The sequence below is a fragment of the Polistes fuscatus genome, unplaced genomic scaffold (genome assembly GCF_010416935.1).
Source record: "Polistes fuscatus isolate 324 unplaced genomic scaffold, CU_Pfus_HIC Scaffold1, whole genome shotgun sequence".
Classification (NCBI taxonomy): domain Eukaryota; kingdom Metazoa; phylum Arthropoda; class Insecta; order Hymenoptera; family Vespidae; genus Polistes; species Polistes fuscatus.
In genome coordinates, this window is record NW_025112997.1 from 18,330,556 (window position 1) to 18,356,513 (window position 25,958).

The following is a 25,958-nucleotide window of genomic DNA, read 5'->3' on the forward strand; positions in this document are numbered from 1 at the left end:
TTTAATACATAATATAAAATATCACTATATATATATAACTATTCAGAATATATATTCAACTATTGAAATTACTCTATATAAATATTTTATTCTATAAACTTCGTATAACTTTATAATATAATATCACTATACTACTTATTCGTGTGTTAGTATATCGCATGATATAACAGACGTGAGTCGATTTCAATTACATTCGTAATTGCGTTCTCGAATCTTCGTTTAATTATTAGAATGATAGGTATAGTTTAGAATAAAAATAATCTAACGGAATAGCGATCATTAAATGTTCAAATTACGTGTTTCCGTCGTCACTTAATGATCGTCGAGCGGACGTTTAGATAAAGCCTTGCTTTCTTGTCGTTCAGATAGCAAAGTGAAAGCTGTCGGTCCGTTATCTCGAACGCTCGACGACAGCTCGATTAAAATGCCCGGTGCATTTTCTCTCTACTGCAAGTAAGCATCGAAGGAAGGAAGAAGAAAGGAAGGAAAGAACGAAGGAAGGAACGAGAGGAAGGAACGAGAGGAAGAAGGAGGAAAGTATATAGGCCTTGGTTGGTTGGTGGTGGGCTTCGTTTCTCTTACGATTCTTATCAGTTTCGTTCTCGTCGAGACCGGCGGCAGCGGCACCGACGGTGGCTTCTTCTACGAAGAAAATCTAAATTAAAAGGAAGTCTATCTCTCTCTCTCTCTCTCTCCTTCCCTCTTATCACGCGTCTCGCTTTTTGATCTCTACCGCGCGCATCTCTCTCCTTCTTCTTCTTCTTCTTTAACCGACAGCTTCTTAATTACGGATTTCTCGAACGAGGAAGATGTCACCGAGATTACATCGGGCGCTGGCGATGCGGATCGTACTTTGACCTAAAAATCATTCGAAAAAAGGTAACGAACGATCGTCGAGAGTCGTTGATAGATAAAGAGAGACAGAGCGAGACAGAGAGAGTGGCTGAATGATAGAACAGAGGGGGATACCCAATGGTAATGGTAACAGCCAGGAAAAATAGCAAGAACGAGAGTGGTGGTGGTGGGGGGGGTGGTGGTGGTAAAGGGAAAAGCTTTAACGGGTAGATCGGCCGATATCATCGCGGGGGACACAACGACGTGCGGTGTTCTTCCTGGCTTTTCATCCGCACGACCCGACCCGACACCACCTTCCTCCTCTATAGGGATGGACAAACCCAAATGTCACGGGGCCAGACATCTTATTTGAATTCGACTTTCGCAGGACGGTTCTCTCTCTCTCGCGTCGCTCTATCGACGTAGAGAAACGGGAAAGGACGAGGAGACGTCTTTTCTACCAGCATCGATCGATCTATCTATCTATCTAGCTATCTATCTATACTACTATCTATCTATCTATCATCGGCCAGCTGGACCGTGAGATGCTTGAAAATAATGTTTCGTGAGTTTTCTTCTCTCGGAGGAGACGCGCGCGCCCGCGCGTTCTTTATACTTTTCTCTTCTTTTCCCCCCTTCTTCCCACCCCCTCTACATTCTCCTTTCTTACGCCCTTCTTCTTCTTGCTTCTTCTTCTTTATCTTCTTCTTCTTCTTCCTTCTTCTCGTGTGATTTTTCTCTCTCTCTCTCTCTTTCTCTCTCTTTCTTTTCTTCTTGTTTCACCCTTACCAGCAATAACCCAGCTCGACGTTGCTCAACGATAACCAAGGATGCCACGACGAAATACCAGCGTCAGTCAAATCCTTATCCTTGAATAGTAGAGCGTTATTTGCGCTGACGTAAGTGATAAGTACGCGAGAGAGGACGTCGTTTATGTCTTCCTTACATTGCATCACCACTTTATTTAACTACCACTCTCTTTCTTGTCTAACAAAAAGATTCCAAACGTAGAGAAAGAGAGAGAGAGAGAGATAGAGTGAGTGTCTTGTAATCTCTTCTTTAACAAGTACGTACTATCTCTCTCTCTCTCTCTCTCTTTCTCTTTAACTTTTATTACGAATATTTATTCAACATTTTGTCGTCTTCTCCTTTTCCGAAAATGATCTGAACGATCGTTAGTTTAGTGAATTTCGTTTCGAATACGATTAAAATAGAATAAATCTCGTTATAGATCTATCTACTTATTTATTTTCAAGGATTTCCCTCTTTTTCCCCTCAAATAATTTCTTTCTTTGGCTTTCGTTTCTCTTCGTAAAATAGCACGTCGTAAGTTCGCACAGTACGCGGTCGACTTCAGGATGAGACGACGCGAAATTCACTTGGAGCTTTAGGCAGCCAGCGTGATAATATCCGAAGCAATAACTTCCCTACGTCGGGCGGTGAGCACACGAATCTACTGCTACCGCCTACTACCACCAGAAATATCCATTTCAAGATATTTAACCCGACTGACTGCTACGACGAGGAAAGACGGAGTGTACACGGCTTCTAAGATTACTATGCAGTTTCATTATGCTCTCGTAAAGGTTTCCTCGTTTCTACACTCGGTACTTTATCTTTTTTTTTTCTTCTTCTTTCATTCTTTCGGATCTCTTTTTATCTCTTTGTTTATACATAACTTTCTATAACGAACAAAATTCATAAGCAAAACTTTGTTTTGCTTCTAATACCGGATTAGATTATTTTATTGATTAGAGATGAGATAGTGTATAATATATTAATGTATTCAGCTTCTTATAGTAATAATGACAAAGGATGAACCTGATTGTTCAAAGAACGTCGAGAAAATCGTAACATTAGCCTCATTGTGTTTCGTACAACCTGGAGGTTTCACTTTACTCGCAAACGTATCAAGACGATTTCGTGGCCAGGTCGTTCTCTTAAAGATATCATAAACCGTAGTGTGTGATCCTCTTACGTGAGACGGCTATGAGCATTATATGATACTCAATGGTGAGAGAGAGAGAGAGAGAGAGAGCAACCTCTCTACTTTGAAACTAAGGTCACGCTACGCTTATTATGAAGTTACTACTAATTTTATCGTACGACGTAACGCTTTAGCAAAATCCGCTTATGCGAGTAATTTCGTAATTTTCCCGCGGTTCTCAATGATAAACTTAAGCGTTAGGTAGACAGGTAGGTAGGTAGGTAGATAGGTAGGTAGGTAATAGTAAACGATAGTCGGTTAGCGGCTTTTTCGTTGAAACGAAGTTTAAGTTAGTTCTTGAAGATGCAATACGAGCTTGTCGCAAAAAAAAATAAAAAAAAGAAACAGAAAAAAGGAGGGTGGGGGGTGGTAGGTTTTACAAACGAACTAACGATCTGTCGAGATTTTTTTTTTCGTTTAATCTAAAAACTTTGACTATGTTGATTAATATCATATTCGTTATACTTAAAACGTCGTTCGCAAAATGACAATAATTATTTAACTTAATCACGCGGAAAACTACATTTTTGCTCTTTTACAGGGGGGAAAGAAAAAGAAATAAAAAAGAAAAAAAAAACAAATGTAATATCGATATCGTATTCGTTTCATTCATTCATTAATCCATAAGCTTTTTTCCTGCATTTTTTTTTTTTTTTTTTTATATATTTCGTAAAATGCTTCGAATATCATTTTTATTTTATTTATCTGGTAGGAAAATTTTACCAGTGCATTTACGCGAATAATCGACTTATCGCGTATTAATCGGTCGTATTCGATTGCATCGCGAAGCGCATTATGTATAAACTACTGTAACGAGCGGCAGTCGTTACGGAGTTTCGTGAAACAAGAGCGGGGTAACTGTGAATATACCTGTGTGTATATATATATATATATATATACATACTTGCGTTGCACGTTCGGGTGGAGTTACTGGCGTTTTCTCTTCCCTCACTGAACAAATAGAGATGGCGCAAACTATAGTTACAATGCTTTCGACTATGACAGTACCTATGGCACGTTTCATTAATCTTGTATTCGAAAATGTAAACTTCAATCAAATAAGGAATCCTCCTCCTTGTTCTATCTTATAAATGTGAAACAGAAAGAGCGATAGAATGGGAACAAACATCGTGAGATTTATGTGAGAAAAATTTCAACGCAACCGTTTGTCAACAATAGAGAAATATGAAATATATATATAATACCTTGTTCTCTAATTTTTATTTCTATGTAAAAAAAAAAAAAACAACGACATTACGGGAAATAGGATCTAAAAGATAATCGCATTAACGAAACTGTCAATTATTTATAATCTCTGGTTTACCGATTGCCATTTTAATCGTGCAACATTATCATTAATCATCGTATTAATCCGTAACCCTTCGTGTCTCGCAACAACAGTTTTACTTATTATAATAGACACGCGAGTTATAGTCACGTAATAATCAATTTAACGACACACGCGTGTATATTCTTAAGGACGATAGAAAAATTGGTCGATTGGAAAAGAGAGAAAGGAGAAAAAAGGTATCAGCGGTGGTGGCAGCTCCCTATAAGCGTCACGAGTATTTATAAGTTCACGCGAGAAGAAAAGATAGGGACAAGCATTAAACGTTGAACTTTCGTAAAGATGAGGAATAAGAGAAGAAAACTGAGCGAGAAATATACAGTCGTCGTCTTTCCGTTTCTTTTTTCCCCATTCTCTCTTTAACCTTTTTTAATAATACCATTAATCGCATTATAAAAGGTGAACGTAGGAGCCCGAAAAATGAAAAGAATAAGAGAACCGAAGGAGAGAACACCGGCGGCGCCAGCGTAGAAGGAAATTTAAGAAATTCAACAGACCGTTTGAACCTCCAGGGATAACTTCAGAGGTACTACTACTACTACAACTACTACTACCTAGGTACAAGAAGAAAGTGGAAAAGAGAGAAGAAGAGGAAAGGAAGACCAACGACTTATGCCACCGTATTGTTTCTCACGCTGAATTTTTCTAGATTTTGCTTTATTTATCCTTGAGTTGCATAAGACCTAGCCCTCTCCCTCTCCCCCGCCCCCCCCTCACCCCCGATTTCCGAGGAGTCCCGGGATCCTTTCTTCGATAAAATTTCATTTCTTTCCTTTGATTTACTTCGAGCATACGGCCAACTCGTTTTCACCTTTCTTTTTTCCCTACTACCACCATTTACTTTCTTTCATCTCTCTTTCTCTTTTCCTTCATATTACTTTCTTTCCAAGAAAAAGGGTCTACAAATACTTAGAAAATACAAGCTTTCTTTTCTAATGCTGGATGTAAGGATACTTCTGGGAATTATTCTATCCTACGAACGAATCAAATCAAGTTTTTAGATTTTTCTTTTTTATTATTCCCGTAAATAATATATATGTTACTGTGAAGTATTAAAATTGGATAATGTTAAAATTCACGCAGTGAATATCAACGCGTATCAAATACATCATTTAAAGACCGAACATTTCGATATATTCTTATCAATTAATGTGTTTCTGACATTTACCAAGATAATCATAATAAAAGCCATGAATTCAAAAATTGCAACCGTTGATCCCATATATATTCTCGCAATCATAATTACTCTATGGATAGATTAAACGATTTAATAATCCAGCTCGCATCATTTTTACACATCAGTAAGATGAAAAAGCTCGGCAAGTTCGGTTACATAAACCATCTCTCGACCTCGATTAATGTTTATCTCCAACAGAACGTTAAGTATTGTGACTGTTGATCGTGGAAAAGCTCTTTCGTGACGTAGCCACGTGTAGAATCTTGAAAGCTTTCTTTCCGTGCGCTCTATTAATTACGAAGCAACGGTTCGCGTGATTTGAACTATTGGCCCCCGACCACCACCACCACCACCAACCAACAGAACCATCACCACCACCTTTATTTTCTTAGTCTTCCCCGTTCTTGTTCTTCTCTCTTTCCTATTCCTTTTCATTTTGTTCCTTTTTCTTTTCCTTTTATCTCTCACTCTCTCCCTTTATTCTCTTTCATTCTCCTCCTCCTCCTCCTCCCCCTTCCCCTTTCCCCCTTTTTCCCTATTTCTACTCACTTATTTGCTCACTCCTTTTCTCCTAACCTCGAGAAAAGGGGTTTCCAAACAAGACGACGAGGAAAACAAACCCAAAGTGAATAGGACGACGACGAGCTAGGCGTACAAGAGACGAAATTCTTCTTTTCCGCGAAATATGCCAAACAGGGTGTGAGTCTAATATCGTAGATAAGTTCTGATTCGCTTTGTCTGCCGTGTAGTGGTGGAATAAAAATAGTGTGCCGCGGAGGATGAGAAAAGAGAATAAAAGAGGAGGAGGAAGAAGAAGTAGAAAAAAAAGAGAGAATATCGAACAATATTTTGAGAAAGATAGACAGGTGAAATAAGGCTTTGTGTATTGCGTGTGAGTGCTGCTAGGAGGGTAGGGTACGATAGGTGGGTGGGTAGGTGCGTTTAGGTTGAACTATATAGAAAGTAGACGAATATAAAATTTGAAAATCTCTGAACGAAATTGTCTTGTCCGAGGCGACAGTGTCAGCGTTGCGAGCTTAGAACGATAAAACTGGGTCAACGTTGAAAGCAGTTTTGTTCCCGAGTGGCTCAACCAATCGAACTCTTTCTTTCTTATCTTCTTTTCTTCTTCTTCTTCTTTTTCTTCTTTTACTTTTCTTCATCCAACGGGAAAATCGAAATTCTAACGTTTTAGTCTTATGAGCTCGCAAAAACATGTTTGTTTCATTGTAGTTTTATTTAAAGAAAAAAACGATTTTACGGAAAGGAAAATATCGTATTGATATAAAATTAATAATATTAATTATTGTTATTAGATAAATTCGTTATTATTGACAGTATAGTCTACTTGCTTTATCAACGTTTATCAATAATTCAATAAGTTAGTTTTCAATAATTACCGAACTACTATTGATATTGTTTTATTTTAATTTATCAGATTATTTAATGCTACGCTATTTACATTGTGGCGTACGATGATATTATAATCTTACATGAGTCAGATTAACGATTGAATTTCGTTAATGTGTTATTCGTATAACACGTATATCCTGACATTTGGAGACCCCACAACGAAAGACAGTCACTCGTTCTCTCTCTCTCTCTCTCTCTCTCTCAGAACGATAACTCAATTACGTGCCAATATCATGATTACGTGTCATCCATGGTCCATCCAACAGTCATTGATGTAACAGCTACGATAGGATTGTCGAAATTCGATTAGGTATATCAACCATCCGAATTCTCCAAGTTAACGAATAATACGTCATCCGATCGTGTTATCAATTTACAGTTTACAGTTAAAATACATTTATATAATACATCTTTAACACAAAATCTTTTCTTCCCCCATTAGAATAAAAATTCGTTCAAAATTTTATACGCGTCTATCTGCAAAAAAAAATAAAAGAAAAAGAAAAGAAAAAAGGAAGAACGATTAAATATTATTCTTTTTAATTAACGTGAACGATTTTCCAAGTAATTTTCATGTTTCATATCGTTTTGCTTAAAAGTGGCGACCGCTCTCTAGAACCACTTTGGTAATATCCACGAAGCGAGCATCTGCGTACAAAGAGAGATAATACATCGTTATGGAAGAAGTTAGACTTCGTTGGACAAACAGTACACACCCATCTCCGCATCGTCGGCTCGACCATTTTACCACCGAAACCTTCTCGTGCACTCATGCATTCACGAGGTTGTAACTACCACTACTATTACTACCACTACTAAGAGGTCGAATAGTAACGGTGCGGTTTTCTCAATGTATAACCTACTTTTTCATTCTCTATTACGAAGTTTTAACAAAATATGCAATTACATTTAATACGCGAATATTATTTCCACAGGATGGATTTATATAATATGTTTAAGTACTTTATAACGGTAAAAAAAAAAATGAAAGAAAGAAAAAGGTATTTGAATAAATTTTATTCTTATAGAAATTATGTTAACGATATAAACGCAATATTATTATACGCGTTTCATTGGAACATTCGCCAGTGCAAAAATGTAATGACATTTACAATCTCGTTTGTACGCCTGTCGACACGATAGAAAGGAAACACGCTCCACCAATGCAGTTTTCCCGCCAAGTTCATTCAGCGTCTTGTTTTGGATCTAAGCCAAATACCGAATACGTCGGCAGGCAGGCAGAAAGAGAGAGAGAGAGAGTAGTGCGTTCTCATTTTTACCTCCGCCATCTCCTCATCGTCTCCCCTAACCACCAGCATCAAGTCTACGATTGCGATTCAATGCTACAGCCCATCATTGGGATCACTCTTATTGTTAGTGTCGCATTATAAAAGCAAGGAGGTGTCTTGTAATAAGACTAGGTCACGGTAAAGCATTATGTGACATAGTCGAGCGTAAATGTGACAGGACAAATCCTCCAAGAATTATCTACTGGAAATGTTCTTTACCGTCGTGAATTAAATGTCTCGGCAAACGAAATTATAGGCACGGTGGATTTCAGAGAAAATAATGTACCAAGGTATACCAAAGATGGTCATTTATTTGCTTCGATATAAATTACTTTCTTGTCTCTTAATAAAATGCATTACATTATCGAAGCATTACATTCAATGCATCCCCACGAAGAGAGTTCTCGCTATCATTCGTTTACTCTGATTTCTTTCCTGTTTCAAAAGTCTATGCATATCTCACTTTTAGAAACGAGTAATGATTATGGCGAGGGTGTGCGTGAAGTTCATAGCATTGGACTAAAGCCAAGTCACGTTATAGCTCAATGAAATCTTTCTGTGTTAGCTTATCCTCTTTCTTCAACGTTAAGCATAGGATACATTCACACCAACTTGCTGAAGACGAGAAGTGGATGGAAAGAGTGAGTGAAATAGACGGATAGGTAGATAGATAAATGGATAGGTAGATAGAGATAAATGGATAGATAGATAGATAAATAGATACGAGAGAGAGTGAGAGAGAGAGAGAGAGAAAGAAAGAGAGAAAAAGAAAGGAGGAGAAGGAGAGGGAAGTATAGCTGGCCTTCAGCCATGGAGGGAACTTGATGAAGCAGCTGGCTTTACGATCCGCCGGGAGTGGTAATAGTCAACATTGGTCGGACCGGAGCGGTTCTTAAACGCGAACTTGTACTCCTTCGAAGATAACACTGAACCGCTCTAAACCGCTAAATTGTTCCGACAGTAACCCGTCTTTGGAATGCCAAATCAAGTACGAACAGAGAGATCTTTATATTTTAGCTAGACGAGTTAAAGAACTATCCCTCGAATGCGGGAATAATCAATATTTGATTTTGAAAACCATTCGGTTAAACCCATCGCAAAGATTATCTTTTAAAACCAGAAAACTAAACTGGAATCTCAATAGGACGCAGACAACGTTCATTTGTCAATCGATGAAATCGTTGGAATCCAAGTCGAAATAAGTCTTCCTTTGACGTATTGGCAGAAAGTTAAGTCGTGAAGGTGTAACAAGTAGCCATGCTCCGAAAATGCAGAGAGTTTCGTCGTCTACGTAGGAGGTATGAGGAGGACGGAGAGGAAGGAGTAGAAGGAAGTGGAAAATAGGAATGGGAGGACTCGCGAGCAGCAGTAACGCAGCAACAGCAACAGCAGTAGAAGCAGCAGAAGCAGCAGAAGCAGAAGCAGCAGCAGCAGCAGGAACGGCAGCAGAAGCCCCACCTCCCACCGTTGGGAGATCCAGAGTTCTCTCTATCTCTCTCTCTCTCTCTATCTCTCTATCTCTCTCTCTCTCTCTCCCTGCGGCGTTACTATTCCGCCGTCAAGCGAGCGTGGCGTGGCGTAGGCAGTCAGGCAGTCAGGTTCTCTCTCTCCTGGCATTAAGCATTCCCGTTGGGTCGGCTTGGCGAGGAGGAGAATGCGTCGGTCGATGCCGGGGTGCCGCCGATGTGCCAAAGGAAGGAAGTATGCGAGAAGGAGAATCCCTCTCTCCGTCCCTACCACCTACTACCACCCTTCTTCTTTCCTCTCTCTCTCTCTCCCTCTCTCTCTCTATCTCGCAATCTCTCTCCGTCTGGCAACATCCATCTTTCTACCGTGTAAAAGTGAGAGAGGGTAGGAAACGCGCGTTACTACTATCTCCGTCGAACAACGACAACGCCCCGGGGGCGCCTGCGCGTCTCGGAGGGGTAGCACCGTCGTGTTACCTCTCTCTCAGCCTGGAGGGGTAACAGGGAATTGCTAGAGGAAGGGAACGGAGAGAAAGAGAGGGAAGGTTACTCGGTCTCCTACCACCACCAACCACCACCACCACCAACCACCACCACCACTAGCACCACCACCACCACCACCACCACCACCAGGTTTCGTACTCCTCTCGAGCGCAAAGTGTAGCACGCTCCCTACCAGCGGAGCCGCGCGCTATTCCCCTTCGCTTCCCCTCGCTACGATTCCACTGCCCGGGCCTCCACGGTCGTCCCATTCCGTTCTTGGCATCACAGCGCGCAACATTCGAGCCGACGTACGACGACCAAGAGCGCGACGACGACCACCTGCCTGCCTCCCTGTTATACAGTTACCGTTGACGTTGACGTTGCTTCCCGTGTAATCCTTGCGCTCCTTATTCTATTTCTCGTATACAACACATATAACCTCTTACACGTATATATATATATAATACACGCTTCCTCTATTCTCATATTCGATCTCTTTCCTCCCTCTCTGTCTCTCTCTATCTCTCTCTATCTCTCTCTCTCTCTCTCTCTCTTTGACTCAACTTGCTCAACGTCTCGCCGCGCACCCTTGATTACAACATCCACCTCCTCCTCCTCCTTTTCTCCTCTACCACCTCCTCCTTGGCTCTTTATCTTCGGAGATATCGCATCGCGAGCAAAGAAGTTACGGGCTCCAAATTAAACGAAGATTTCGTACGTCGCGTTTACAGTGACACGCACGGCGAGAGGATTTAAAGGAAGAAAGGAAGGAAGTATAATAAACGCGCGCGAACCAAAGTAGATCTACGACGCTGCATCAGATTTTGTTGTGATCATCGACGTCAAGTGTGCACGGGGATATTTTGTTATCGTCGTTAATCGTCGCCAGTTTTAAAGCAGTGATATATACATATACATATATATACATATATATATATATCGTATACGGTAGAGGAAGAGACACACACACCGTCTTACAAAGGAAATCGAAGGAATCGTATTGATCAAAGCTGGTCATTTCGAAACCGTCATCGAATTTACTACTACTACTACTACACCGTCGCCGACGATAGTCGACGAAATTCTATAAAGATACGAAGATCATTAAGTTTGACGGAGAAATTCTCGTGTTGGATAAATCTTCTTACTCTTCGTTTACCTGGTCTCGATCTACTACCAGTTATCGTCGGATTTGACGAAGTTCCAGAAGAAAGTTCGACAAGGTATCTTAAACGTGTGTCGAGAGAGCCCGACAAAAACCCCGTTAAACGTGCCCGATACGAGTGTTTACCTATCGCTTACCGATTCTTTACCCTTTTACGGAGAAAGAAAAGAAGATCGCGCCGATAGCACGGCACTCGGTACGCGCGTCAGTACTGAGTGACCTGCATCGTCAACTAAAAGTTATCAAAAGGTTTACACAACGGCGGTCACCACGTACATCACACCGCTCATCACCCCGGAGAAGGTACGCTGACTTCTATCTTCATTTCAAAGTATTTTCTTAACGAGGAAATCTCCCTCTCTAGTTTTCCTCTCTTTATCTATCTATCTATTTATCTATCTATCTATCTATCTATGTCTTTCTTATTCCTCACTTTCTTTCCATCTATTTTTCTTTATGCGCGTCATTGCGATCGTATACGTGTGGGTGGTTTGCTTCAACTTGTTTCTGGGTGTACGCGTGCGTGGTTATACAAGTGCATGTGTGTATGTGTATTTGTGAGAGTGTGAGTTGGCTCGAGGCATGTGTGTGGGTGGAACGTGATCCTGAACGTCATCCGTCGGACGGGGGCGGATCAAACGGGGTGGTAAACGTCGCGCGGAAATGCACGCACACGTACGAGTTTCTCGTACGCGAATATGTCTGTATACTCTCTCTCTCTCTCTCCCCTTTTCTTTTTCTTTCTTCCCTTCTTCTTTCTATCCCTTTTCTTTTCTTTTATTACCCCTTCCTTTTCTCTCTCTCTTTTTCCGTCTCTGTTACCATAGCCTATTCCCAATACCTCCTTTTATTCTTCTTGCCTATTTCGTATATAGTTCGCTTTTATCTCCTCTGTACCGTTTATTTTTCACAATGGTGCTTACTGACCGAAAGCTCTCGCGTATATACATATATATATGTATATATATATATATATATATATAGTCTTTTTGCCTTGATATCTCGCGTTCTATCGCGTCAGCGCGCGAGGGTCTTTCGATTTGAAGATTTCGCTTTTTCTCCTTCTTCTTCTTCTTCTTCTTCTTTTTCTTCTCAACGAAACCCCCATCACCCTCGAGCAATCTCGGTTTCTCTTTTTTTTCGTAGCAAACGGCTTATAAATATGCTGCTTTCGCGAATTCGGATGTCATCCAAATATTTGTATATTTATATAGAAATTTCCCAAACGAGGAAACTTATTCATTAAAAAGTGACATTTTTTAATATTTATTCTCATATATATTTTTATCCCTCCCCCCCAACCTCCCAAGAGATAAAATCTAACGTAATCGATTTTCGAAAGATTCGTGGGTATTATTTAAATCCTCTGGATACTTCCAATTCGGAATAAAGTTTTGTAAGCTAGAACGTAGCCAAGTAGATCAAGCGCGAATGATTATTTCGTTGGTATTGCCAAAGAAAGCCACGTGTTGGATACAAGAACCCAAGTATTATACTCGTGGATTCTTTTATCCTAATTTATCACATCATTGGTCTCGACACGAATTTGGCTTGTTTCCTTTACCACCGCATATAATGCATCCTAAAATGGAACGTTTTCTTATTTCAATCGAAATACTATTTATCGTTCGAGAAAAAGATTCCTTTTTCTTTGTATTATTTTTTGTTGCAAAGCTTCAACGAATTTCTTTATTTTATTGATTTTATTTTTATTCTTCTATCTCTCTTTCTCTGTTTCTACTCCATCTCTTAACACCGTAACGATCTCGAGATATAGAGAGAATGCGGTCTGATTATCGGTCGCCAAGGTAACAGTGTGTCGACCTGTAATTTGTTAAATGTCACTCTAAACCTGCAAAAATAGTTTCTCATCCAGTCGTTCTACCGTGCGTATCGTTCTCTTACCTCTTTATCTTCCTCTATTCCTTTCCTTCTCTTTTAAACGAAAGATCGAAGTTATTCGAGCGGAAAAGCTCTATCGGTATTTTAGCTCGCAGTAGTAGAAATCGTAGTAGTAGTAGACATAGTAGCAGTAGTAGTAGTAGTAGTAGTACTTTCGTTACCTTCTCATCTCGCTCTCCGTGGAATTGCTTCGAAACGAAGAACTACTTCGAACCGGTGGAAAGACTCTTATCGGATTCGTTGCACGAATTCTTTTACCGCGAGAAAGAGTGAGAGAGAGAGAGAGAGAGAGAGGATACGCTCGATCGAATATCAAGGATTCGCGTATTTTTCTAACGCGGGAAAAAAGATGTAGTATCTATGTGTAAATTTCGTTCTTATATTTTTCCTCTTATCTTCTTTATTTTCCCCTGTTCCCTTCCCGGCCCCTCTCCACCGTACCTCTACCCCACCACTACTTTCTATTTTATTTTTTGTTTGTTTCATTTTGAAAAGAAGAAGAAATAAACTCCGACACTTTTTACGAGAATATCGAGTGGTATAGCATTTGGATTAAGTGACGACGAGGAGAGCTTAGAGGATGTATCGTTAGCCAGGAAAACGAAACATCTTCGGTCCGCAGCAGCAGCAGCAGCAACAGCAGAAGCTCCTCTCTAAACTTTTTCACGCGAGTAGTAAAAGTGATAGTCGTGATGTTGCTTACGACAAGGTGGTAGTAGTGGTGGTGGTGGTGAAGGGTCGTATATCCTGAAGTTCCCCGAAGCGATATATCCTACAGAACTGGTGATTGTTCCCTGCTTTTTCTTACGGAAATGTATAAAGTCCTCTTTTTCTCTTCCTCCTCTTCTTCTTCTTCTTCTTCTTCTTATTCTGCTACTTCTACTCGTCGACCCTCTTCTCTCTTCGTATAAAGTAAAATGTTGAAGTTTCTATTGCGAGGAGAGTTAGCAACGTCGTACTCCCCTGCTGCGAGGCAGGCAGGGGCCAGTAGTAGCAGAGCCTGGCTTTAGTTTTCAACCCAGGAAGAACTCGGTTTCTCATTGCGTTACCGCTCGACGATAGCGAAAGGGGTAAGCGGATTTTCTGGTTGCTCCTGATAGTAGCCTTGGGTAAAAAGACGAGCTCGGAGGAAGAATGAAGATGGAATGATAGAGAGAAAGAGAGAGAGACGATGATGGTAGTGTTGAAATAAAAAGTAAACGTCTAAAAGAGTTTTCCTCGTCGTTCCGTTTATTTTCGAGATAGCACGAGCTGGATGATTTATCGATGAACGAAGGATACCAACGTAAGATGAAATTGGTAGAAAAAATGTGAGCACGTAAAAAGAGACACCATCGACTGTTCGTGTCGAAATATCAATGACGTTGAATCTACTATAAAAAAAAAAGAATAACATTCGAGGGTTACAAAAGTTTTACGATTGATTTACTTTCTTTCGATAGTCATCGTACATTTTTCTCGTTTTCCCTCATTCACCCTCGTTCGTCACGATTGTACAGAAAAGTGACGGTTAAAAAGTGGGGGTTAAACGAGGTTGCACGAAGGGAGGGTGGGGGTGCGGAAAGAAAGAATTTGGGAAATAGAAATAGGAGAGGAGAAGGTGTGTCCTCGATCGAAGAGGAATTAGGTAACCGATTCCGGGGTGGGTGGTAACATGGTCTGTTGTATACATTGAAACGCTTTTAATTCCGAGGCGAGAAGACTACTAGCTTGAAGCCTTGCTATCTCTATTTTCTGGAATACTCTTGAACAAGTCGCACAATGCTGTATAACCAACTGCTGCTGCGACACACTTTTGCCTATAGCACCGAAGATTTCGACAAACAAATCCTATCGAGTGACTACTCCATTTTCATTTATCGATTGCCAACTAAAAAATATAGGAACATTTGCTTTTAGATAATTTCTACGTAAATTTCAATTAATTTCATCTATCGTCGATAAAATATTATCGATATTTTTTAATGTCTTAACGGTTAACGAGAATAACAAGAATATTATTTTTCACAAATCTATTCTATTTTGTATAACGCTTTTTATCTGATATTTTTTGTTTGTTGTTTTCGATTGTTCGATTAAATTCAATTATCGTCCTAGTTCTTTTTGATCAAATAATCCTTTCCTTTTTTCTTTTTGCGTATTTCCTTATTGACAGGAAACTCTCAACTTAATACCAAGGACGCGCGACGCATGACACTGATTCGTTGAAGACGCGACGCAAAACGAGAGTCAAGCGTCTTTTACTATAGCAAACAAACTACCCTGTCTCTCTCGTCTGGCGCTCGTCGTGCAAACAGAGGCAATCCTTCTTGGAATTTTCTTTTCATGCCTTTATCGTACCTTGTCGTCAGATTCTTCTTTCTTTTCTTTTTCTTTTTCTTTTTCTTTCTTTATTTCCTTCCTTCTTTCCTCCTTCCTTCCTTTATTTCTCCTCGAAAAACATGCTCTAATTTTTCCGCACAATGTGCACGCGCGAGTAGACGTTATATGAAAAATGAGAGAGACATCGTAAGTAGGTTTGTGTACTTTACTATTTGTTAAATAAACTACGAGTACGCGTAAAATATGAAAAGAGATGAAAAACGGATAGTTGGATATAGATAAATAAGATGAGCAGACAGATAAATAGATATATAGATAGAGTGTCTAGTTGAAGTACTTAATTTTATAAAAAGATAAAATTTCGCAGATGACTTTAAATATTACCGGAACCAACGCAACTGACTTTCAGGAACGGAGTAGAGTAGTTTTGCAGTATTATCAATTTTTCTGTTTATAAGCGGCAGTAACGCGTCGAGCAGAGGAAACTGGAATGAGTTTTTAAAGTTAGATTTATGAATCACCCTTCTATATTTAAGAGACCGTAAGTACTGCGTATACGCTGTGCACAGAGAGAGAAAAAGAGAGAGAGAGAGAGAGAGAAAAAGTCTGGTAACGTTTATACCTTTTTTTTTCTTTTCTTTTCTCTGTCGTGGTGAAACTATACCATCATTCCTCCCCCTCTTGCACTTACTTTTCCTTTTAACCCGTTCTAATCGCAAAATTCGCGGCACGACGCACACCAACTACGACGACGACGACGACGACGAATGAAATAACAAAAACAAAAACAACAAAAACAACAACAACAACGTGTTCGCAAACATAATACTTGTGCCTGGTTAACGAGCGTAATACGATTTTCCTTTAATTGTATCGCACGATCGCCCATTCTCTTTACCCCAGAGTGAGAAACAAAGAGCGAGGGTAAACGTGCGAGAAAGATGAAAGAGAGAGAGAGAGAGAGATAGAGAACGAAGTATAATACCGGTTAGAGGAAACATGCGTCGAACCGATAGCCGAAGAATCATACGAATCGAAAAATTCGTTACGCCGCTAATTAGCGGCGACAGTTAACGACTACGACGACTACGAGGACGTAGATGACGAAAATAGAAGGATAAAACTAGTGGGGTGGTGATCGTTCCATGCGTTCGTGTATGAATCGTGACGTAATTATGAACAATGTTACCAGGAAACGATCGCAGTAACTTCCGATGGAACGAGTCGAGGGTTTGAGTGTGTAGAACGAAAGTGTAGGGGGTTAAAATGAGGGAAGGAGAAAAAGAGAGGCAGAGAGAGACAGAGAGAGACAGAGAGAGAGAGAGAATGGGAGAAAGCGAATAAGAGAAAGAGAACGAGGAAACATTAACGATCACTGGGGCTATTTTATCGGTAGAGCGAAAAATTTCCAATATTTAGCATTTATAATTTCAAGCTGCAAACGTGTATACGTGTAATGACCGATATTAGTTTTTTTTCCCAATCCCTCTTCTATCTCGAATTTGCACAAACTTCGTCGTCTACCTATCCGACTCTTCTCCTATCCGTTTGCATCTGTCTCTCGTATTCTTTCTCTCTCTCTTTTTCTCTCTAACATTGTCTCATTTTAACGACCGTTCAATTACATACCTGTGTGTATGCGTATACGGTTCGTTCCACTTGACCGCTGCAATTTCGCGTCGATAGAAGATCTCGCGTTCGTGAATTCGGCATTTAACGCGTTACAAGTATCATTCCTCGATTTGTTATTATTTAATTAACAGCAGTGTCGTCAAATCGTATTTATGCACTTAGATGAATTTTATTTTATATTTCTAGTTACTTTTTTTTTTTAATTCTATATCGTTTATCACATTTTTTTTCTCGATCGTAACGAAAAAGTTAGTTTAAGATGTTGATTGATATAACGAAAGTAAAAGAGTATTGATATTCGAGTGAATATAAAGCGTCAAAACTTTTAATTCGATCGATCGAGAATGAAATCGAGGAAAAAGGGGATTCGCGAGCTTAAGCCGAGAATGAATAATGTCGAATTAGCATATACCGATTAATATTTATTTCTTAATATTGCGAGTACCTTGAAATGGAATCTTAAGGCTGTCCCCGGAACGAGACCTTTTTCGAAATTAGGTTAGGAGCGTGATCTCGTTTCTGTCGTAAGAGATCAGTCGGCCCTTATCGTCTAGAGTACCATTCAGCAATATGATTTCAATATCTTTGAGGATGACTTAACTGGTATCAAACAACGTTTCCGTTAATACTTTGCTCAACCAACAACGCCATATTTTTCTCTTTCTAATATCACGATAGGTACTTTTTTAAATCATTTCTATAAATTCAAATTTATTATTATCGAATACGTTGAGAGCATAATTTTAATTTTTAACAATTTAAACAATATTTTGTATCTTTTATTTTCTCTCGTATAATCCAAATTTATATAATTTTGTGGATAATTGATTACATGATCTCTCTCTCTCTCTCTCTCTCTCTTTCTCTCAACAAGTATCATAGAATACGAGTAATAAGCATGGGATGCCAGAATAGCAGGAAAGAGAAAGAGAAGTGAAGCGAAGGGGTTTGAAGTTTCTACGTCACTGAACACGGACATGATTCGGCACACATCGATGCCACGTTCATTGAGTACACGTTTCGTTAATTAATTCCTCGTTACTGTGTAAAGCGCAAGCAATAGTCCACCGAGCTGCATTTTAGCTGAACCTCTATGACCTAGCCTTAGTTGATGAGCGGATCGTATCCGAGGTAATACTTGAATTATAGCTTGCATTGATTTATTGTAATGTATCGTAACTAAGTGATTACGTTCTTCCGTCTATTTTACAAACTTTCCTGTTCGAACGCGAACGTTACCGCTTACTTTTACAATTTTTTCTCGACTAGAATAAAGTCAAAAAAAAAGAAAAAGAAATATAAAGATATCGAACGAAGAATATTTAAATATTTAAAATAATAATTATTATTTATTACGAAAAAGATATCGGAAAAAAAAAAACAATTAATAATATGTTCGCGTGCATAAGCATCGGTTTTTATTCGAACAAAGTTTCGTCGATTTACGCATGCCCTTTCATCATACTTTCCTCTAATTCATCCGATCTTTTCCCCCTCTCCCTCCTCACCCGTCCATTTTCTTTTTTTCCTTTCTCTTTCACTCCAACGATTCGCAGAGAGAGAGAAAAACGCGCGCACGAGGAAAAAGAATATTCTTTATGACAAATATATTACGTCTCGCAAATATCGAATCCACTTTTCACCGGGGAGCAGTCGTCCCTCCCTCCCTCCCTCTCTCCTTCCCTTCCTCCCTTCATTCGCGTTTCTGCTTGATCGAGCGGTAATAGGCATCCGCGTGACCGAATTGAATTAACGGTGGTTGCGCCAAGTATTCGGAGTAACTATACCTACTTACTCACACACACACATACACCCACACACACATATATATTGACGGGACGAAGATTTCGAGAGATGGGAGGGGAACTCATGAAAATTCTGTGATTAATTCGATTGATTTGGAATGGTAGAAAAGGGGGGGGGTGAAAAGATTAGTGGGTGGGGGGTCAAAGACGTTTGATCGGTACTTTTTTTCTTACGTTTAAATTCGAATTACGGTTTCTTCGTGCACAGTAAAACAGCCACAACGACAACGGGGGAAGGGGGTTCTCCTCTCGAAATAGGTGGGTACGAACGTTGTGGCGATGGGTGAGCCGCCAATGCCATTCGAGAGCTGGTTTACATTTTAATTGGCAGCAGTGCGAGCGGGTCTTAATAGTGTTTCTGTTGTTGGAGGATTGAATGGGGAAGTATTACAATGGTACCTTTACGTTCTACTCACCCTCTACCGCGGTGGGACAAACGTCTGCGAATGTGCCTGTAAATGTGCTAGCACGATGTTGGCGTAATCGAGTTCCAGGTCGCTATTGAATTTGTACGTGCTCGAACAGTTTAGACACGTGATTATATTCTCCTACAGCCACGTTCTCTTCGTTTACTCTCTCAGTCTCTCTCTCTCTCTCTCTGTGTGTCTCTTTGTCCAAGGTAAAGCATCTTTAAAAAAGTAGCGAGATCTCAAGATGGGTGCAATCATTTTATAAAGATGTATATATATACAGGTTCACGTTTATAACACACGGGATAATACGACAAGCACAAATTATAAAAGATTCAAGAGTTGAGATCGATCATTTTTTCGAGTGTAGCTTTTCATGAAAGTAGAAAAGAAAAAGTACAAATTAATCTTCCCCTATACTCGAGGTAACGCACGACCTTGTAACCGGTAATTTTTTCGCTCAAAAGAAATTCTATTTACGCCGAAGCTAACGTGAGCGCGCGAAATTTTCACCTACGAGAACTACTACCACTGTTACGACGACGATGAGGATGACGACGACGACGAAACACAGTAGATACGAATGGAAACGCGATGAAAGCATATTTCCGCGTAAACGCATTTTCCCTAATGGAGTTAACCGAGACCCCGCAATAAAAACTAGTCGATATTACGGCATTATGAATTCTCGCTACTTCTTTTCGTCGTAATAATATTCGAAAGGAAGGAGGGGGACAAAAAAAAAAAGAAAAGAAAGAAAGAAAGAAAGAAAAAATAAAAAAAAAGGCGGGAATATATTCGAGATTCGTGCTCTTCTTTTTTTTCCTTTTTTTATATAGCTCGAGCTTACACTTAAAATCGTAATCATATAGGGGATGACTTACGGGATTTTTACTGAAAATACCTGTGTTTCTCTTCTTTCATATCTATTCATTCGCGATTTTTCTATATCCGAAATAATTTCACGATATTATCGTTTAATTAATCGTAGACAGTTTATTTTTAACAACGAGCGTAAACTAGGTATCATTATTCTTCAGTAAAAAAAATGAAATAATGATAAACGAATTATGATGATTTTACAATACGATGAAACAAATACTAACGATGATTTTACACGTATTGTTAAAATTTGATGAATGCAACGGTAAAGAGGGGGGAGGGAAACCACATTAGTCAACAATAGTGACGAGACAATCCAAAGAAGAAAGAGGATTCGTTCGTTGACAAAATATTCCACTTATTTTTATCATTCTAACTCGAATGGTTCGAAAATATTCCGTGACAAAAGGTTTCGCGAGATTTACCGGTGTCGAATTTAAAAACGACGGATATGCGAAGGATCCCTTTTTGTATATAAAAAAAAAGGTGACGAAGGAGAACACATTTGACGTGGAAAGAAACGAAAGGGATTAACAAAAAAATAGTTTTTTTTTATATATACGCGCGAAATGTGCAGGAAAGAAAGATCGTTGCGTCGAGACAACGACTGTTCTGGTAAAAACGGACAAACAAACATACAAACGGACGGACAGAGGGACATACAGACAGACAGACAGACGGTGCAAGGCATGCCATTGAAAACCAAAGCGCAACGGGTAGGAGAGAGAGAGAGAGTATTTTAGTCGTGTCTGAATAAAAACCGGTTGTGATAATGCGCATCAAAGGCCCACGGAGTTAAAATAGAGCATCGTGCTTAAGCAACGCGCACACTTGTCAGGCAGGCGTCGATGCTTTCATCTTCTCGTTCAAAGAACGACTCTTGTAAATGTTTGATGCTGCAGGATCAATAAATGCAGAAAGAGAGAGAGAGAGAGAGAGATCGCCCGCATAGAAGCCGAAAGTCGTAGAAAAGATATCGTGTCGTTTGAATCGTTCGTAAGAATAGAAAACACGAACTAAAGGAAAGAGATCTTTTCCTGTATGTGGCAACAAAATGAACCCCGGTACTCGTTTCGTGATATTCCAATGGAAACAAGTTTTTTTTATTTTGTATATATGTGTATGTAGATATGTTGTAAAGTATTATTATGATTATGGTAGGTTGATTTGAAACTACGTTAGAAATTGTTCATCTTGTTATTAGTGTCACGTAGATGAACGAAAAACGGACTTCGGACTCGTTCGTTGTAGTTGTTCGATTAATTATTAGGAAAATTCGTGACGATAAAGAAATAGATAAGGAATAGGATTGATGCGGTTTCGTGGGAATAAATCGGAGTAAATAAATACGTAAGAAAAAGTATCGAACATTTTCAAAGGAAAGAGAGATGGATAGAGAGAGTATCGAGAATCTTTGAAAATCTTCTACTAGCAAAGAGCTCTAACTCATTTTTGCGAGTTATACGCGGGACGACAAGATTTAGGAAACAAAATTTTCTTTTAAGCTTCAAACTCGATATATCCAACTACACTTTTTCTCTCTTTTATTTTCTTATTTCTTTCTATACGAAATTTGGACTTTGAAGTAGGATCCTTTTGAATTCTAAAGGGAGAAAATGCGAAACTTAAAAATCGATGGAAATTCGGGGATGGAGAGGGGGTTTTAGGGAGAAGACTATGCCGGGAAAACCAAGGGGGAGAATGCGTTTATAGAGACATCAAAATAATCTAAGTGAGATTCGAATATCAATGACGATCGAGAAGAAGAAGAAGAAGAAGAAGAAGGGGGATTACTATTGGAGACGAGAAGTGATAATAGATTTTCTCATAATCCCGAATAATTCGGAATTCAAACAATTTAAAGCGTAAGAGAGCAGACGATGAATGATCCACCGAATTTGCTGGAAACAAAAATTAGGATTGGCCGAAAGGAGGGGGTATAGGATCGGATTTTAGGATTATTTCAATAAAGACATAACTTTGAAACTCTTTTAGATTATTAAATTTCATTTAGAATTCGTATAGGATTTCAATGTAAGGTATTTAACCGTTCGCTTGTCGCGAATATAAAAGTTAAACTGATCGGGAAGGAGGTCAACCTTTTCACATCGTTGAACATCGAGCCTAAGTTTGAATTTTGTTTGCATCAGCACACAACGGTACCGTCACGTTTCTATGATAGATAGAAATAGGAAGGCGGATCGATTGAAAAACTCCGATTTTTCTTCAAAACAGTTTGAGAAGTTGTTCCGCGGGATCGGAGGGAGGGAGGGAGGAGGAGAAGGAGGAGGAGGAGGAGGAGGAGGAGGAGGGGGTGTCCTCCGCCATAAACCTACCTTTCTTACCCTCGTCACTCCTTGACCGAAATTTAACAGGCGTAGATATAGAAGAGAAAAATATAAAAAGAAGATGGAAAGGAAAGGAAAGGAAAGGAAAGGAAAGGAAAGGAACGAATAGGAAAAGGATGTGACGGTAGAAGAGGAAGAATATAAGCGACGGCGACAGTCCATTGTGAAAAGTTTATTCGAATCAAAAAGCTGTCTCGAAAGAACATATGGCGCAAACGAGAATCGTAAATGCCGATTCGTAATACCGAATCATATTCTAAAAAGTAGAATTCAATACCGAGATCGCGTTTCCGCGAACTTTCCTTTTTATTTTCTCTTTTTTCTTTTTTCTTTTTTTTTTTTTAAATCAAAATTAATGAACTTCCTTCAATACAATGGCAACTAATTATCCATTATATTCTATCTTTGAAAAAAAATAGAAAATGTGATAAATGCGAATTCCTTTTTACAATTTGTTCCAGTCTCCAGTGAAAATGTCGAAAATCGTGTTAACATTTCGTGGTGGGTTCTTTCGCATCGTATATATATCAGTATATATCATTCGCGACAATTCATTATTACATTACGAGCGTTCCATTATGTTCCCTTGCGCGCGCATGTCCTTTAGTATCATTACGAGCGGAACTACATTCTTCGACAAAACGGCTGAAATTCAGGAACGCGAAATTATACTCGACAATGGTGTCGGTCGTGTCGAGCACACAGTTGAACACGTTACATACCACCTACCTAGTAACTATGAGGATAAGAATCGGTTCTTTTCTTGTCGCCATTCTTGCAACTACTATTAAATAGCCTACTTTTCTTCCCGAACATTTATAGACCTTAACGCGTATGTGAACAAATATATATATGTGTGTGTAAAAAATAACCGAATGAAAATGATTCTCAAAAAGTAAAAAACCGGTTTTACGTCATTCGGTGAGTTCATTATTTTACTGGCCCTGGTTGGACTATGCCAGAGTACTGCGGTATCATTTCGAGCAAAATCATTAAGCTTTCACGGACTTATCATTGTACGGAAAGCTCTATTCAACGTAAAAGGTGCTTTGACGTAACTTTACATCGTGTATATATATATATATATAAAATTACGTCATAGATATATATATGTCTATATAGAAAAGAAATAAAGATAGAAAGAGAAAGCTAGGACCAAAGAAAAGGAGAAAATCTGCAAAAGTCCTTGGTAGAAAAACGTACGACGTGGTGTGCATATAATTTACTATTCTTTATATACAAAATACGTGTGTACGTGTGTACGTGTTTCGCGTATATGTATATGTTTAGTCATAGGCAGTCTAAATACGTATGCGAATACGCGATATCGGACATGAACGTTGAATCCAGGAGGAAAACGAGCCAGGATCAGGAGTGGACAGTGCGATAACAATTCTGAGCCACCCAGTAACGTTGAGCGCCTTAACGCTCCGGTTACTGATAACTTCCGTCTCTTCTCTTGTTTCCTTTCTTTCTCAGTTTTATCCTTGCTTTCTAACATTTCTTTAATTATTTACAACCATTGAACTTAAATTTGTAAAACGTTTACTACCAAGAGAAATTATTGTTCCTGTGTATTTCCTCAATTTTAAATTAAAGTCTGATGGTGTGTGTGTGTGTGTGTGTGGTAATAATTTAAAAGCTTTCTTTTTCTTTTTCTTTTACGTGATCTCTACGTGAAAGTATTAAAGTAACATTCTTTATTTATCGAATTAATCGAGATCTATCGACATTTTCTATTGTATTTCTAGGCTTATTGTCGAATTTTGACCAAAAAGTTTTAACGGAAGGGATACCTTTTTCTTTTGTTTGTGTTTCGTTTTTTTTATCTGTCCTAGATAGATGCAGAACTTCCAGGGAGAGCTTAAGCAACGTCCGATACTTTTTTTTTTTAGCCAATGCTTTTTCGTACTCTTATCTTTGACCAAGCTTGGAAACAAAATCCCCGGTAGAGTATTTCTCTCGAATGTTTCCTTTTTTCTTATCTTTTTTTTTTATCTTTTTAATTATATTTCCTATATATATATAGAAATAACATTTATTGCAATTGTTAGTAAAAAAAAATACGTATATCGTGTATCAGGAAAGAATTTGAAGAAAAAAAAACAAAAGAGTATAGGTAGACGGTTGTTCGAAAGATCGAGAATAAGATGAGATATCTGTTTGCAAATGATTGACGACTAAAAGCGAATCGAAACGCCATTGCCGGATTAAATGTAATTCCGGTAATTTCTTCGCGGGCCTTCCTTCCTTCCTTCCTACCATCTCTTTCCAGCAGACTCTCTAAATACGCTTGAGTGCCGCTTTTAACAGCACCACCACCACCATCACCACCACCACCACCATCGAAATAAGGGTGCTTTATAAAGCTACGAAGATTAATACGTGTCCGCTCGAAATCATTTTAGAGGGAGCGACCTTCGATATTCTAATGGAGCTCGAACGAACCAGGGATGAAAAGAGAGAGAGAGAGAGAGAGAAAGAAAATAAGGGTGGGACGAAGATAGAGGTATTAGGAGGATAAAACGTCGAGAGATTGGATAATTTCGCATTGTCGTATATGGAGGTCAAAGGGATAAGAATGCTCTACGGATTATTGGGCCCTTTACTTCGAAAGATATGCCGATATAAAAAGAAAGAAAAGAAAAGAAAAGAAAAGGAAAAGAAAGGAAAAGAAAAGTAGGTGATGGTAAGAAGGGAAGTTTCTGTGTGTCGGATATATACGCGTATATCTACATCCGACACACGTATAACCCCACCCCCACCCCTCTACGATGATTCTCTGTTTTTTTTTCTTGTCTCTCTTTTGCTCTTTTGCCCTACTTTTCTCCACCTACCTCCCCCACGTTTTTCCCCTACTTTGTCACTCTACTACCTCCAATGTTCTCCAAACAATTCGTTACCGTCTAACAAGTCATTAATCACTAAACATTTATTTGTGCAAAAGTTGGTAATTTTTCGACCGGATCATGCTGTTCTTCTTCTTCTTCTTCTTCTTTATCCACCTTCTCCTAACTCTCCTCTTCCTTCTCTTCGGATTTATATACATTCTTTTCTATCTTTCTTCTTTTTGCGATATTACAAACTAACGGGAAGTGTCTAGAAAGAAATGTTTAATTATTTATAGTATTTAAAGAAAATAAGAAAAATAATAATGTATTATTATAACGCGTTGTGTGTGTGTGTGTGTATGCACACCGTTCGAAACATTTGTTGTCTCATCGATCGATTAAACTTTCATCATAATTTTGAACGAACGAACCGTTTTCCTTGCAAATTTCGTGTAACTATTATATATTTACGCTCACAAAATGATAGGATTCGATGAGTCTCTCCCATTGTAAAGTGTGAGCACACATTTCGAACGCTTATTTCGATATTTATTTCGTCATTTCCTCCGTGAATTTCCATTTTGCTAAAATTCAAATTAAACAATTAATAATGTCAAACGTATATATATATATATCGACACACACACACACACACATACTATAA

General features: G+C 39.0%; 1 protein-coding gene across 6 annotated transcripts in view; it reads left to right on the forward strand.

Moving 5' to 3' along the window:
* Positions 1 to 25,958, forward strand: part of LOC122515355 (RNA-binding protein Musashi homolog Rbp6) — a 557,776-nt gene that overhangs the window by 364,640 nt on the left and 167,178 nt on the right. Inside the window, exon 1 of one of the 6 annotated variants that reach the window (XM_043632705.1) lies at positions 10,238 to 11,465. The exons of the other annotated variants lie outside the window; for them this stretch is intronic. The gene's annotated coding sequence lies outside the window, so the exon portion shown is untranslated. Of the gene's footprint in view, positions 1 to 10,237; positions 11,466 to 25,958 lie in introns of those variants that run through there. 6 annotated transcript variants of the gene reach the window in all.